General features: G+C 50.4%; 1 protein-coding gene and 1 long non-coding RNA gene across 3 annotated transcripts in view; one reads left to right on the top strand and one right to left on the bottom strand.

The window, feature by feature from the left end:
• The window catches only part of LOC122363370 (gamma-secretase subunit Aph-1-like), a 71,221-nt gene that overhangs the window by 24,889 nt on the left and 29,327 nt on the right, over positions 1–17,005 (top strand). The gene's annotated exons all lie outside the window — the stretch shown is intronic.
• LOC122363371 lies at positions 10,712–16,561 on the bottom strand. The gene is made up of 4 exons (XR_006253345.1): positions 16,465–16,561; positions 14,930–15,025; positions 12,957–13,780; positions 10,712–12,435 (listed from the first exon to the last, which is right to left on the bottom strand). It is a non-coding gene; the product is annotated as an uncharacterized LOC122363371 (long non-coding RNA).

The raw sequence follows: 17,005 nt of genomic DNA, 5'->3' as shown, positions 1-17,005 counted from the left end.
ACACACGTTACCATGTACACGACTCCCGAGGTTAAGCACCTCCCCTTTAGTCCTGATTCGCACGCATTACAGACTCGTGTACCCGCCGGACACCCCGGCTGCGAGAAGGCCGAGCGAGTTAAACAAACAGCTCCTGCCAGAAGATCCAGCAGCTGTTTGAAGAAAACGGCTACAGAAAACAGCTGATACGGAGGCTGCAGCGAGAAGCCACCCAGTCACATCAGCATCCCGACAAGAACCAGCAGCCCAAACAAGCCCGACGCACAAAACACGTAGACGGGTATCTAACTCTTCCATATGTCGACGAGGGACTGTGCGCCAAAGTTAACTCTATCGTTCGAAAGTGCGACCTCAATTTGAGAGTGGCTTGGCAAAACACACACACTTTAAAGAGTCACCTAACTCGCTCGGCCTTCTCGCAGCCGGGGTGTCCGGCGGGTACACGAGTCTGTAATGCGTGCGAATCAGGACTAAAGGGGAGGTGCTTAACCTCGGGAGTCGTGTACATGGTAACGTGTGTCATATGTCAGGGCAGGGGACAAGACATAACGTACATTGGTGAAACAAAACGGCCCATCAGGCTGAGATTCAATGAACATGTCCTAAGCGCTAGGAACAAAACTCAGGATACCCCAATTGGGGACCACTTTATAGCCACTCATCATGACTACGAAGTTCAAAGGAGAGAAATACCATTAACATACGTTCCAGGACATCAGACATCAACATGTCCAGCTTCGTTGGACTGATCTTGGACCAGACAGACCGAACGTTCCTGGTCAGCATGCCTTCAGATTATTCTGGTGCCATTTTGATCACCTCTTACCAGCCACCAGGCGGGCCTTGGTAACAACTGGATTTCCATTACGTCATGGGTGATGATGTCACACCACGGGTGACGTTTCACTGCTGCTGCTGCTGTCCACGGAGGGCAGCGTTTGTGAGTGGAAAACAGTAGCAACATTGTAAATGAAGGCAGTATTGGCGCTTATGCTACATATGACATTTATAACAACATATTGATATTAGTGAATGTTTATTTTTGTTACTTTTCATAAACCCTCCATTTCAGGGTCTGCATGCAAAATTTCTGTTATTTTAGAGTCAAGCTATTGTACTAAGGGATTTATTTTGGCAATTTAGTCATTTGTTTTGTTAGGTAATAAGGCTGCAGAAACTTTAAGTTGAGGTTGGTATCCACTATCCAGTTGCAGCTATAATTGTGTCATATTTTGTATCATTTTCTGAACATGTAAACACCTACCTATATCATAGGCGGCGGAACGGGGAGGGCACCGGGGCACCGTGCCCCCCTTTGATTTTGACATTTCAACATTAGCCCTATGGGTGTTGCATGGAAAGAATGGGACCAAAAGTCGGCAGTGCCCCCTCTTAACTGAAGGTGTTCCGCCACTACTGACCTATATGAATTCAAATTTTGTGATTGTAGAAAAGCAGTTACCCTCACATTGCAGCGGGGATTAGAACAAGTAACCACACTTGTTATACAAAAAGCTTGTTTGCCATCAATTTTGGGAATCCAAATTGGGTATTGGTACGTTAAGGTAGATGTAGCACAAGCTGCCCGATGCACGAGAATGGGTCTTTCTAACCAAACCTTACCTAACCTGACCTACAACCTACTGCCTTAACCCTCGCCCGTAAACGGCGATCTGCCACCTTCGCCCATGCAGGGGGGGGGGTTGGTGCGACCCCCCCCCCTTGGCGTTTGAAAACGGAGCGTCGTAGAGCTTAGCGGAAAAGACCAACGGATTGCTCTCGCCGAGATCTCGCGATTGGTGGTATATTTTTTGGTCCTAGGTCAACATTTGACCTACTTTTGACCGGTCAAAGGTCAAATTTTCGGAAAAATAGACTTTTTTCAACTTTCCGCGGCGATTGCGGCAAAACGGTGGGAGATATCGACTTGAAACCTTCACTATCGTGTTCCTTGATCAATTCTCTATCGTTTGGTATGTATTTCGTTTCCCTAGCTCTAAAAATGGCGCGTTGGGAGCGCCAGAAGTCGGGAAGGTCACAGTCGGCGGCAGAAATTCGAAAAATCAAAATTTAAATTTTTGAAATCTGATTGTATTTTTGGATTTGGGAGGTCCATTTGCTCCCTATAGAAGCTAATATTGCTGCATATTCCCATTGAGGTGACAAGAATTAGCAAAATAGTGGTTCGGGCGCTTTTCAAAAATAGTACCGGACGCTGTTCCTCTTGTGACGTCATAGCTCCGTGACCTGACCTGACCCGGTCAAGTTTCTTATACCATATGATAGCCAATACTTGCCCCAACATGCATGGGAAGTTTCATCACGATCCATCAACCGATGTCCGTACCACCGGCAGGAAACCTCGGGCGTTGGCACTCAGTTTGTGAAAATCCGGCCGGAGGCTGTTCCCTTTGTGACGTCATAACTCCGTGACCTGACATGACCCGGTCAAATTTTTTTTATCAAAAGATGCGCAAGGTTTGCCCCATAAGGTACCCAAAATTTTGCGGCGCTGCGCGCCGCCGTTTTTGCACTATTTCCGAAAAACCTCAGGGGGGGTTGCACCAACCCCCCCCCCTACATGGGCGAGGGTTAAACCTAAAATTTACATCCTACTACCAAGTCCTATGGTATGGCATATCACAACAGCTTGTGCTACGTCTGCTACCATGACCCAACTTTGTGCCAATTCATACCAACTTGGGATGACAGTCACTGCAGATGTGTGCTGACCATGCAGGTCTTTGTTACAATTGCCATTCTATTGTGTTACAGGTTCGGCGTTCTACAGCTGCGACCCGCCATGGCTGGGCCACCGCGGCGGCATCACCTTCAGGGTGGACCTGCCCGTGGCCACCCGCCGGTCGGACCCGCCTGCAGTCCGCAGGGAAGCTGCCCTGCGAGCCATTGCAGAGCTCCCGCACCCGGACGTCACTATCTGGTCGGACGGCTCGGCTCGCGGCGGACGGAACAGGGCGACGCAGGCGCTGATTCAGTTCCACCACCTCAACAGAGAAGAGACCGTGCGCGCTCCTGCAGGGGCGGTCTGCTCCAGCCTAAGAGCAGAACTGACCGCCATGCGCGAGGCGTTCGCGGCTGTGGCCGGCCTGGAGGACGGGGAGTTGGCATCGACCAAGTCGGTCCGCCTCCTCACCGACTCAAGGTCTGGGCTCCAACTACTCGGCCGCGGCCCAGCTAACCAGACCATGGCCCTGGCCGCCGAGGTCTGGAGGCTGCTGAGCACCCTCGCCGAGAACGGCACCGAGACGGTGCTCCAGTGGGTGCCAGGCCATGCCGGGCTGGACGGCAACGAAACCGCCGACCGCCTGGCTGGCGAGGCCATGGCGGGCGACCAAGACAGCGCACCGATCGACCTGTCGGGTGCGCGGGCCGCCGTCACGCGCCATGTCCGGGGCTTGCGCGACAGAGGGCAACCGCTGCCCACCCGCACCCGGACCCCACGCCTGGCCACGACTCCCTGGCGCGCTGGGGTCGGTGACGCTGTCCCAGCTGAGGACCGGCCCATCACCGCTGACCCGTGACACGCTCCACAAGATTGGCCCGGAAGCCGAGGACGAATGCCCCGCGTGCGGGGAGCCCGACAGCGCGGCGCACCTACTGACCGATTGTCCGGCCTATGAGGCGGCCCGCCGCCGCCGCTGGGGTGTCGACCCTCGCCTGGTCGACGTCCTCGGCGGCCTGGCGACGACGGTCGTCACCTTCATCGAGGATGTTGGGTGGGTCATCGTTGGTTGGGTCATCGAGGTGGACGCACCATCCACCGCGCCGCAGCCAGGTCAGCGCGCGCCCGTACTGCCCAGGCCTGGCCGGCCGGGTGGTACAGAGACCTGATGGGCGGTCGACTCCCACCACCAGTATCGGGTGAGGACCGGTCGACCGCGGTGGATATCCACCAACTGAGAGCAGGCCACTGGTCCAACTCCAACCAGTGGCGTCACAGAGTCGGGCTGGCGCCCTCCCGGCAGTGCGAGCAGTGTTCGGACCACAGCTGCCCTGCGGCCCGCTGCTTAGTATGCCGGGAGGAGGCAGACACCCCAAGGCACGTCCTGCTGCGCTGCCCGGCTCTAATCACTACAAGATTCAGACTGCTGGGATCCATATACCCCGGAGAGGAGGACGTCCGAAGCAGCGACATCATGGCGGCCATAGTGACCGCGTACAGGTCGCTCCTGAGCCGGACGGCTACGTCCCGCTAAGGGACGGAGGGAACTACAACAACAACAACAACAGGATGTTGGGCGGACCGAGCCGCCGCTCGACCCGCCTGCGCCGCCGCCCCCCTGAGCGGGTTGGCGATGGGATGCAGAAGAAGAAGAAGAAGCAACTGCCAGCGCGCCACGGCGGCGAAGCCGAGTTCCGCCGCTGGACCGCCCGCGCAATGGCCAGCACAGACAAGAGACAACCGAATCACAACACCTACAATTACGTTATTGTTATGGTATTGACATTGTTACAATTAACCCTGCTCTTTCGAGCGTGGATGCACGCTGAAATTGTCGCATAATTCCATGCAGCTTCCACCCTTCTGCAATACCAAGTTTGAATACAAAGTAGTCTTACAATAGGTTTAGAACTTATGTGCAGATTGTCGATGCTGGTTGACTTGATGATTGGAATTGTGTTTATCTGTTTCATCTGTTTTGACTTAAATATATGGCCATGGACTATGGCCTACCTTGGGAAGTGTCTCTGATTTTAACAAAACATTTTTCATCAGGATACGCTGCAGGGCACATAGTACATACGTAGTGAAAATTTTGAGCATGTATGGGTGCGCATGTGGAGATGTAGACTGCGAATGAGACGGACTACGACGGTTTTTGAACCAATTAAATCTGATTGACAACATAATGTAGGACTAAAAACTGACTGTCAGAAGAATATTCACAGAATATTCACTTCACCCGGTACAACGAAAAGGGAAAGTCAGGGAACAGAGGCAGGGTACATCTCGGAGATCAATCAAATTGCAGGTGCCGATTGGTTATGGATCATCGTAGCTCAATGTACTGCCTTGTGCTGCTTTATTGATTGAAATTGCTTCCAGCTTGTATTGAAAGAAGTCATTATGGAAGATTTTAAGAAGGTTCTTAAAAATTTAAATACTTTGAATTTATATTTCTGCAGTATTATACACCCGTATCATTCTTTACATGTCAATATTTGTATATTACCTAGCGTATAAGAAAATAGTGGCCTCAAGTTTCTAGAAAATATCTGATTTTGCTCTCTGGGCCACTGCAGATCCCTAAAAAGTTAGGAGCCGTCTTCATTATTTAATGTATAAAACCAAATAAATTATCACTGCTCAAAAGTGGAAGAAATGACAAACGAAAAAAGTTTTCCTACAGCGTTGCAATCCAGATTTCAAGATAGTGATGGGCGCACTAGAAAGCAAGTAAAAGTACTCCACAAGGTAAAAGTAAGGAACAAGAATATCCTTATACTGTTTCAGAATTCGGTAACAAACATTTTTTTGTGTGTTTTAAATACCCGAACGAATCGATTCCAGAATCAGTCTTGATGATATTATATGATTTTTGTATGGTGTATGTGGTACTTGAATGACCAAAGTCAGTACATGTCCATCACCTTCCGATATTTCCGTGCTGCTCGCTCCCATTTCATAGCTGCTCACGGTGTTTTCTGCTGACGTCATATGGTGCTGCTCCACTAGCGCCACCATACGGCGTCAGCTGGCGAATTATCCAGTTAATACCAGAGCCCCACCAGGCGATCACCCTAAGATAGATTCGATATAAGATTCGTAAATAACAAGGCTATAGAACTCCAGGTAAGGACACCAGCCGTTTGACCTTGAACGCCGCCGGCCGGCCGATGACGTCATTGGAGGCAAGCCGGCTCGGCGCACACACAAGGCGAATGCATAACGGAGGGGCGTTGGAACGTTGCGGGAGCCGGGGAGATATTTTAATGTGGTTGCATACCACCATTTTTGTGTTGATTGATCTACAAACTGCATTCTTTTAAACCTCGATGCATCCTAGGCCTGGATGGTGCGTACATTCGTGGAACGATCACCCCGTCCGACGTCCGTGGTCGAAGCTGTCATAGTATTAAAGACACTAAACCGGGTGCAATGACGGCGATCCGATCCCGTCTCTGGCGAATCTAGAAGGGTCGTAAGGACCCAGGCCGAATCTGACCGTCTATTTTTAGGGAAACGGGGTGGGTGAATTGACAACCGATGGCTTAAGAGATGATGAGAAGGGATCCCGTCGTCGATTGTTGTTTGACAGACAACACATGTTGTACTGGGCGTATGACCATCACAGGTAATGCCTGAACGTAGGCAAGCATAATTGTTCTGTCATACTGTTTAGGAATATAAAATGGTAATGGAGATCACTGAGGATATGATCTCTACATTACGGGAATTCACTAATTACTACGGCCCATAGGGGCACCGCCGGAGCTATTGTTTTGCCATCGGTCCCAGGCAACTCCAGGGAGCTGCAGTTCCCGGCGGCCAAAGCGGCTACCTCGTTGACTCGCAGGTCCTGTGGGATTCCGTGATGCTTTAGTGCTTCACCCACAGAAGCACGGGTATCCAAATCCAAATCCAAATCAAAATCCAGTGTATTGAGGTCTCCATTTAAATGGCTTTTCAGCCCTCTCGTCGTGTACATACAAGTATTAAAATTCGCTGACAAACACGTGAATCATTACGCAGTACGTACATAAAAGGCTAAAATCAACGCAATAGCGAAACATTTAACACCAAAAGAAATAAAAGACATCTAAAATACATGGTTTTTCATCCGCTGCCGACCCCGCCAACGCTGTTCCACGTGGACACAGATCTGTAAGGGAAACAGCGCCTCGCTCGCTCACTCTTAATTTTAGGTAGCTCCAACTGATGTCCGTGGGAGCATCGGGTGTGTCTCTGTGACACGTCCGAGCGACGCTGTACAACTTATAGCAGTAAGATGTGGGGCTAGGTGTCTGTCCACCTCTTCATTGAAAGAACAACTGTATACAGCGCCTGGTCCCGCCGAAGCTCGGTATCGACCGTGACTTATTCACAACTGGCGGATCCAGGAAGCGGTCTTGGACACTGCGGGGGCTTACCCCAAAAAGGTTTCTCGGAATTAATTTAAAAAACTCGGATTTCGATTCCTTGCGCACTGCTGTGCAGCGTGATTAACCAACATTTCCTCAGAAAAGTTGTGTAGTTTTCTTTTATTCTCGAAAAGCGATTTCGGGCGCTGCCAATGTGGGGGAAGACATTTGCCCCAAATGCCTTCCCCTGGATCCGCCAGTGGGTTGCCCCACTCCGAGCTTGACTAAAAACGTCTTCAAACCCCACCAGAAACCGATGGTAAGGTGAATTTAAATCCAATAACTCATCTCTGTCTGCCCGCCTAAATATATGTACAACACATGGTACGGCACCCGGCCCTGTCTGAGCTATGAGCCGATCGTGATATTTTCGGCTTTCCCCATCCCAAGCTCGATTAGAAACGTTCTCCTTCCCCACCCGATTGCTGATGTCAATTCAAATTCAATACCTCATCTCTGTCTGCCCGACCATAACCCATTCATTGCACACCGTTCAGCGCCCGGCCCCGCCAGAAGTATCCTAGCGCGCTGAGCAGTTGCCTCCAGCCGCGTCATCGCGAGGCCCCGCGCGGCCCATAAATTAATACATTGCGCGAATAGCCGTGTCGCCCCCCTGGTAAATAACTGCGACAAAAATCGGCCCCCGCCGAAGTTAGTTGGTAGCACTGCTGCTCCACGGCGTACATTTCCTACCAGCCCATAGGGTTTACTTAAAGGAAGACTGCCACCTTCAAAAAGTTTTCTCAGATCGGCCCATGATTTTTTCCCTGGATAAAACGAAATTTTAGAATTCACCTGGCAAGCTATCATCACGTGAATCGCGTAAAAAAATTATCGATTATCATAAATTATCAATCGGATAATGTCTAGCGACAATGTTGACACATCACTAGACTTCAAGGTCATAAGATATGGAAGCGGGTTTTGTCGCCATAAACGGCGCGCATGTTACAATTGAAATATACAATGATCCTTGCTTTGGTTATGTATGTCGTGTTTACGCTTTTGGAATTGCCTGTTTTAATGAGTTATGTTATCTATATCTTAAAATATTCCAATTCTGATTCATCTGATAGGTATATATATACATGTATTTTGGCATGTGATATTAAAAGCTAGACTATTTCCAGGTTTATATGAATAGTGATAGACTAAGTTGAGACAAGTGCTATTTGAATAACAAATACCTATGGTATTGGAAAAATTGTCATGAATCTGATAGTGTTTCCATTCCAGCACCAATTTCCCAGTCTTCAAAGTGTGGCAGGGAGCTCAATCCGTGACAAGATGTTTGGGACAGTCAAAACATTGCCCCAAGCGGAATGCCGAGACCTGGGCAACCCAATTCCTTTCATGAGGGCCCCTCATGAATATGATGAAAATGATATAATGATGAAGTGCATCATTTAATAAGTATGAGAAGCGAAATGAATCAATGCTGTGACAAGCTTTCAACTTCTGCCCCAGATTTCCTTGCTTCTGCCCCAAAATTCCTCAAACCTGCCACAACCTGTGGTGTGTGCCCTGACAACATATTGTCAAGACCTGCCACGTTTTGCAGACTGGCCCATTTCTGTATGCCTACCTTCCAGGTGAAGATGCCTGGTGAGCGAGGGAGAGGACGAGGACGGGTGAGGAGAGGAGGTGGTCGAGGGGCAAGAAGAATTCTCAACTTTTCACCCACCGCCCAGCCCGAGCCCCAAAGGTAAATAACTGAATGTTTCTTACGATGCGATGTGAAAGTATGAAACAATTGTTAATATTTATTTAATTGCCATGTGTGGCCTAGCCTTTATCTAGGTTGCTAGCCAATATATATTTTAAGGTGATTATTGCAATTAAAATTATCATGTACCTACCTTGAAAAGTCAGGTACACTACAAGCAGAAATAATACAACCTAATCTAACCTTACCTAACCTTACCTAATGTAAGATAATCTCACCTGACTCATTGTGTGGTTTGGTGGAAGTTATAAATGTTTTGTGAAAAAAATATGGTTAGTACACAAAACATTTCTAAGGATGTGTTCTTTCTAATCATGTTTTAATTTTGTGAGTCTCTTCATTTTCTAAAGAGTGCAAAAGGAGGTATTCAACTCTGCTCATGATAATTCAAAAGGAATTCTTAAATACAATGCACCCATAAATCACTGATTTTCACTTTGTGGTTCATCAGAAAACACATTCAACATCATTGTCTTTCTATAATGAAAGATGGCACTAAAACATGAACCACTTTTCTTTCAGAAAAGTGGTGCTAGGTGAACTTGATACAGGTGAACTTATTACTTAATACTTAGGACACATGTCTTGACACAAGTCTTGATCTTATCGTGGGAGGCGGCTCGGGTTGGAGATACACGTACACTGGTTATTAGGGAGACCATTAGGTACCATTAATGATTTTACATTGCTGTGCGATACGAGGTTGTACCTAGTGATGTTGCGTCATTTGTGGACTTCCCCCCTGCGAGTTGTCTGGTCCTAGGATTTCATGCACATCTTCCTTCACTTCAAACTGGGATTTACCGGTGACGTGTTTTCTCTGTGTGCGCCAGGTGTACCAGTGGAAGCTCCTGCACCACGTCTTTAAGGACCACCTTGTGATGCTGAACCCGGTGCACCTTTCCCTACAAGTGCACCGTCTGTACGGCCACATTCGCATATGTATACAAACAGTTCGAGAATGACGTCTACAGCCCTCACTCTGTCGTCGCCAAGAAGATTATGGAGTCGTTTGGCCGTAGGAAGGCAGCTGCGGCGGCGGCCGCCACCGGACAGCCCATCAAAATCAACAACGAGATCACAATTCACAATCATCCCTCACACGGGCTCGGGCGGTGCGGCAAAGGGCTCGTCTCAGGCCAGCTCGACGCCGGTGAAGCGGCGGCGACCGGAGTCGGCGCCGGCTCCCGTGGAGCGTGAGTGCGAGCTGTGCGAGCATCGCGCGCTGCCGTGGTGCAGCCGCGGCCGCTGACGGAGCACTACCTGCGCCAGGCGCCTGCACCAGGGCCGGCCAGAGCTCGAGTTCACGCCGCTGATGCGCGACTCCAAGTGCGCCACCTTCGTCACAGAGGAGATCTGTGAGCAGCTGCGCCGGCGCGCCGCCGCCGAGGACTCCGACAGTGGGGTCGAGGTGGAGGTGAGCGACGCGAAGGACGGCGCGGCCGGCGGCGCCCCGTCCGCCTCCGGTGGCAGCGCGCTCAGCAAGCTCAACGAGGAGACTCACGCCTATTGCCGCGGCGCGGCCCCGCCGGCTGGTGACCGTCCGGAAACCCAAGCCGTTCATGGGTGACTGAGTGAAACGAATGGACGTGCATGTGCGTTTTTGTTCTGTGTATGCGTGCGTTTGGAAATGGCGTCTCTATGTGCGTGCTTGTTTTGTAGAAGCGCTAGCGGTGCCGACGGACCCAGCGATGGCGCGGAGGGCTTTGATGTACCGTGTGTCTTTGATGTTGATGCATTCTCGTGTTTTGTTGGTCGCGCGCCCAGCAGCACCGTGTACCTAGCCGGGGGCGTTCCTGCTCGACGCCACGTTCTGTTCGTTGTATCTCAATGCCAGCTTTTTGCTCCAAGTCCCGCTCGTGGAACACGCGACTCGCTCGATTCAAATAATAAATATACACTTTATTTCTCTGACAACCTGATGTCCTCTCTCTCCTCTCTCCTCTCTCCATATAAAAAAATACGGCCACGGTGAGTAGGTGCCGGCCGGCGTTAACTGCCTCCGGCCGGACGGTTCTCAGTTGATATGTGACAACAGTTAGGAATGTAACACCGCCATAGTACCCTCCATCACTGCCGGGCGCGGCGGTCCCCGCACACAGGACCGGCGGGGGGGGGGGGGGTAGCGACCGCCGCCAGCTGCTGGCCGCCCATCAGCTGCAACACCAGCTGCTGCAGATGGACAAGCTGCTGGCGGTCCTCGTTTAGCGCGATCAGCTCCTGTTCGCGCGCCGCCGACACAGCGTTCACAGCGCCGCCGCCGATGAATTGCTGCAGCCGCGCGCGCAGCTCCTTTCGCTCTCTGATGAGACTGAGACTGAGCCAGCCAGAGCCAGAGTCGAGACTGAGCCAGCTGAGTCTTGACAGACCGGACAACACACAAGGCGCCAAAAACGAAGCAACATGATTGGTCGACACATCGAACCGTCTGTCACAGCGACTGTGCTTGGACCACGGCCATCCCGCAATAGTGACAAGACAAGGCATTATCCTGAACACGCGCAGAATCACGCCCAAAGTCAATCGACACACCAAGAAACGTAAAAACATGCAACGGAACCAGAACTAATTTATTGAAATTAATACACAACCCAACACTAGTCAGAAACGCAACGATACCATTCAGCGTCCTTGGACATGAAAAGAAAATCATCTAAATACGCCAAACACCTGACGTTAAATCTCGACTCTACAAGTTCACTGAAAGCATCTGTTAGGTACTGCATCTCCGAAGGAGATGCAACTTACCTAACTGCATCTCCTTCAGTACCTAATAATGCAGTACCTAATAATGGTACTGCATCTCTACCTAATAATGCAGGAGATGCAGTACCTAATAGGGCCCATTGGTAACAGAGAAAAGGTATAAGCACGTTTTACCATCATACAAAACACCAAAAGGACGTGTGGAACGTGCGCGAGAAATGTGATGAAATCCATCTTTTAAATCAATCTTGATACCGGTATAAACCCCAAAACGATAACTCTAACGCATCCCCAATAGACGGCAAAGAGCACGGCCGGCACGGCAAGAGGGGCGTAAGCACTGACAAATCGTATACCAGTCTGGCCACAGTCGCACTTTTTGGCACAGTAGCAGGCCAACTAAACAGCGACTCGCTCGCGACCGGTGCCGACGGCGATGAAGATTCGTCGTCACCAGCGTCCTCCCCAGGCGCGCTGCCGACGGGGCACGCCGCCACCGGCCCGCCAGCATCACCGTCGACCGATGATGTCTTCAAAGAAGAGCCGTTCCCCTCAGTGGCGGCAGCAGAAGAGACCGCAGGCGGCGGGGACCCGGAGCAGGGCACAGAGACGTTGCCCCCCGCCGCGCCTCAAACGCCGACCTAAGCCGGACGTCTCGGCGAGCCGGGCCCGCGGCGCGCGGCGGAGCGCGCAGGCTGGACGGCCAGGCGGGGCGCGGGCGTCGCCAGCTCCGCCGTCGGGTGAGCTCCGGAAATGATGATGGAGAATGATGGAAGGATGATGTCATGGAGCCGCGGATGCTGCTCCATGGCAGAAATCACCTCTGCAGCTGCGCCGTGCGGATGTTGGTGGCGAACGCCCCCTGGGCTCTGAGTCAGCTGGCTGGTGGCTTGCGCGCTCTGTGGGAGAGCAGGACAAGGTGTAAAATGCTGCTACGGGACACGTAAGCAGATGTAATACCTCTGCTCGAGCTACCACATGCAGATAAGACTAAAGTCTGTTCCATTTCAAGCCTGCAGCCGAAGTACCATGCTGTAAACAACACATGCTTTATGTGTGCATAGCTCCTACATTAACCCTCGCCCTGGCAGGACATTTTTCATAACACGGCCTGGCAGGGGGGGGGGGGTGATGCGACCCCCCTCGCGATTGGCTCCTATGGCACCTAGAAACACCAAATTTGGTAGGTAGGTGGGCCCCCTGGAGTTCTCGCCCCTGCGCAAATTTGGTTGCTCTAGGTCAATATTTAGGGGGGTTTTGGGGGGTATAAATGTAAAAATTTTGCTGCAGTATGCTCGAGGCACGTCCATGGTCAAAATAATAGATAAAGCCCAATTTGAATAATTCTAGCAGAAAGACACCAGAATCACCCCTCAAGCAAAAAAGAAAAGTTTGTCATAAATAGGTTGCCAGTTCTCACCTGCTTCCACTCCACCGCCGTTTACCAGCTCGCAGCTGATGTCCATGCGGTGTTGACACCAGCGGCGCAGGTGACGTCGCCGACCTCTCCGGCACTGGCAGAGTCGACGCCACGGCCGTCGCTGGATGGTCCAGTGCCGCGGATGGTCCAGCTGGTGACGGCGTCACGGCCGTCGCTGGATGGTCCAGGGCCGCGGATGGTCCAGCTGGTGACGGCGTCAGGGGTTCCGCGGAACTCGCAGGTGACGTCGCCGTCGTCTCCGGCACTGGCAGAGTCGACGCCACGGCCGTCGCTGGATGGTCCAGTGCCGCGAATGGTCCAGCTGGTGACGGCGTCACGGCCGTCGCTGGATGGTCCAGTGCCGCGGATGGTCCAGCTGGTGACGGCGTCACGGCCGTCGCTGGATGGTCCAGTGCCGCGGATGGTCCAGCTGGTGACGGCGTCACGGCCGTCGCTGGATGGTCCAGTGCCACGGATGGTCCAGCTGGTGACGGCGTCACGGCCGTCGCTGGATGGTCCAGGGCCGCGGATGGTCCAGCTGGTGACGGCGTCACGGCCGTCGCTGGATGGTCCAGGGCCGCGGATGGTCCAGCTGGTGACAGCGTCACGGCCGTCGCTGGATGGTCCAGTGCCGCGGATGGTCCAGCTGGTGACGGCGTCACGGCCTTCGCTGGATGGTCCAGTGCCACGGATGGTCCAGCTGGTGACGGCGTCACGGCCGTCGCTGGATGGTCCAGTGCCGCGGATGGTCCAGCTGGTGACGGCGTCAGGGGTTCCGCGGAACTCGCAGGTGACGTCGCCGTCGCAGGTGACGTACCAAGGTTCTGAAATCACAGTGCAGAGAGAGGTTGGTGAACTACCAGAGTGTTTACCCGTGCCCTGCTGGGGGGGGGGGGGGGCGTGCCAATAATGTCTTTTTGTTCCAATGGGGCGGATTTGCAAGCCTTCGCCCCATCAAAAGACGGCACAATTACAAAACAACGCACAACGTCATAACGTCACAGCCCACAGGCACTCATCTCCATACTATTGACTGACGCACCACCCCAAGGTCACATGCACTTGGCCCATGCCGAAAAAAAGATATTATAACATTAGAACACATTGTGTCACATTATAAGCGTCCTTCTCTTTGTCAGTGGCGCCCAGCTCTGCACCATATACCGCCCCATGGGTAAGCCGCCTCTCACTCAGACAAATAATAGAACCACCCCACCGGCACGCGATTACGCGTTCGAGCAAAATACGGCCGTCCGCACCAGCTGCTTTCGCGTCTAACACTACCGCTGGAATTCTCTCGGCCACGGAGCGCGCTTACCTTCGAGGGTACAGCCTCCGGCTGGAGGAAGCGATTTGGGGTGTAATCGCTTGATTTCTCAAATTCTTGGTAATAAAGCAGGTGGTTTCTCTGTGCATTTACATTTGTGCCACAATAAATGGCGACAGCCTACATAGGTTGTTACGAGCGAGCAAGCGAAGCGAAGTCTTTTCAATACTAGATGCAGGCAGCGCTCGTGCGTTGCCTTGGGCCAGAATTGGAGGGATGGTGCCGAGAGCATGCCGGGCCAGGGAAAAAACAATAAGTTAGGTCTTGGGGGTAGACTGAAAGATAACCGAGACCTTTTGAGACTGTAACGAACTGAAACGTCTAAAGAATTATTGAAAGCACGTGAAATTGATATGGAAATCTACCTACAGTATAGGATATGAATTCATTGCACGTGCAAAGTGAATGTCCCAAGCACCCCGGTTCATTCATTTTCATAACATACTGTAGAGTGTGTCTAGTTCTAGCAGTGTGCCAATTTTGTGTCGATAGCTGAAAAATTCCCGAAGTCAGAGGACCCCTTGTCAAGAAAAGCTACAGTTCTCTCGCTCGTTCGGTCTTCGCCCAAAAGGCGTTTATCTGGTAAAATATAACCCTCATGATACTGCATTTCAAATACTGCAATGACGGTGGCGAGATCACATACCTGTGTAGTTTCCATTTTGCACCCTGCTTATGTTGGGGCTTGTAATCAAAGTGTTGCTTGCATGTCTTGACACAACAACGGTTTACCATGTTGCTGCTGTAAAAGAAAAGCTGTATTTGTCATTTAAAGTTGTTATACAATTAATATTAAGAGGTGCAGCATGACAGCTTTCAGCATGTCTGAAAAACGTGGCTGCCACGTTTTTCAGACTGAGTCAGGTCAACGGTCGCTGAATGGTGATTGACAAATACTAATTTTTTATAACTATTTATAATTATAAGCATTCATATTTAAATTATTTATTCCTAGTTTGGTCATAGCCCTGCTCACTTCAACTGTTTATTGGTCGATCAATATTTGGATTTGCGCCTAGTAGTTTCCCAGTCTGCAAAGCATTGCAATTTTGACAAAAGCTTGTCGGTGCAGGCTTGTTCAGCTGGTGCTGATCTGATGCGGCGTGGTGCGGATTTGGCTGGTAGGGTGCAGATCTAGTGTAGCCCAGTGTCCCAAGATTTGGGTGGAAAGTGAAATCCTTGTGAAATTGAATAGTCCACTCGGTCCACTCTCACCTTTAATTTTCCAGGACAAGTTGCCCTCCCAACTTTAACAACTAAGATCATCCGCATGTACATTTGCTGGCTGGCTTGTACCTACATTCAAATTCCATTAAATCATCGCAGCTCCCACGTCCTGTAACATTCACATAGAAAATGGTGATCATGTTTTCATTCTTCTTTGTATCTTTCTGACTGGCAATTTTCCACTTTCAGTCCTCTTTGTAGTGAGGAATTTTACCCTCGAACACCCAAGCCAAAATATCCCTAATTTTGGGACACTGGTGTAGCACATTGCAGATTTGCTTGTTGATGGACATGACAGACCAGACAAGATATATGAGGAAAATTGAAAAACATTGCTGAAGCTGAAGCCATACTTTGCAGCTGTGCGCAGCCATGCTGCAAAGTATCGCTCGCATGTCGACGAAGGGCACTAGCCCAAGTTCACAATCCGCACCAACCCTTCAAAACCGGAAAATCCACCCCAAATAGGGTAAGGGTAAAAGATCCGCACAGAACCCAAAAATGACCAGCAGTTGCACACTCATTTAAACCCAGGGGACACTGAATTACACATAAAAGCTCCAGCAATGTTTTTCGATTTGCCTCATCAATATCGTCTTGTCCGTCAAGTCCATCGCCAAGCCAAATCTGCACTGTGATCCACTAAATCCGCACACCAAGCGAAATCCGCACCACGCCGCAACAGCTGAACAAGCCCGCACCGACCAGATCTTGTCGAAATTGCCATACCTTGCAGACTGGCAGTTTCCAGCATGGGTAGTTTCCCCAAGTCAATTGTATAAATTTGAATTTTGGCATGCTCATCCTCAATTGCATGATTAGGTATTCACTATGCCAGCATTTGTATTTATAACTTCAAGTTCAAAAAAGAGATAATCGATCTTTTTCCAAAACTAAGTGCACACCCGTTACTTGTTACTTGAGAGATTCCGGCACCGTTGTATATCAACTTACCACGATGAAAACCATTAAATATTAGCGCACAGAGACCGTAGAAATGAGGATGAAACCACTTTCAGCATCGCCTATAGGGCTGTTAAGTGATGACGTCACGGTTCCAACAGCTGACTGCGCTAATGTTGTAGAGATAGGCCAAACGATTCATAACTAAAATGCAAGAATTTGGGGACGTTTACCGATGTTATGTCATGTTTCAATAATGGAAATGGTATTAAGTTGTCATTTTGGTCGACTTAAATGCATTTATATTCATTGATTTGCACAAAAAACATGATTTTTTTGCACGGCTGCTAAATTAAAAAAACTTGTGCGATTCTGGCGCAGAATAGACATTGCGCCATTACGTTTATAACACGGGCACCAATGGGCAAATGTACTAGCTGTGAATAGGTAGTGAATTGGAGTGGGTTATTAATTAGATATATTGTGTTTCTCAGACCTCAGGTCAGCTATCACAAGACGCACGCTTGTTTTAAAGGGACCCTCCCACCTTAACATTAGTTTTGAGTTGAGATAGCCAAGTTTGCGGCCAGGC

Source organism: Amphibalanus amphitrite, unplaced genomic scaffold (genome assembly GCF_019059575.1).
Source record: "Amphibalanus amphitrite isolate SeventyFive unplaced genomic scaffold, NRLGWU_Aamphi_draft 000618F_arrow, whole genome shotgun sequence".
Taxonomy (NCBI): Eukaryota; Metazoa; Arthropoda; class Thecostraca; order Balanomorpha; family Balanidae; genus Amphibalanus; species Amphibalanus amphitrite.
The sequence above is the reverse complement of the archived record's forward strand: the minus strand, read 5'-3'. Positions and strand labels throughout refer to the sequence as shown.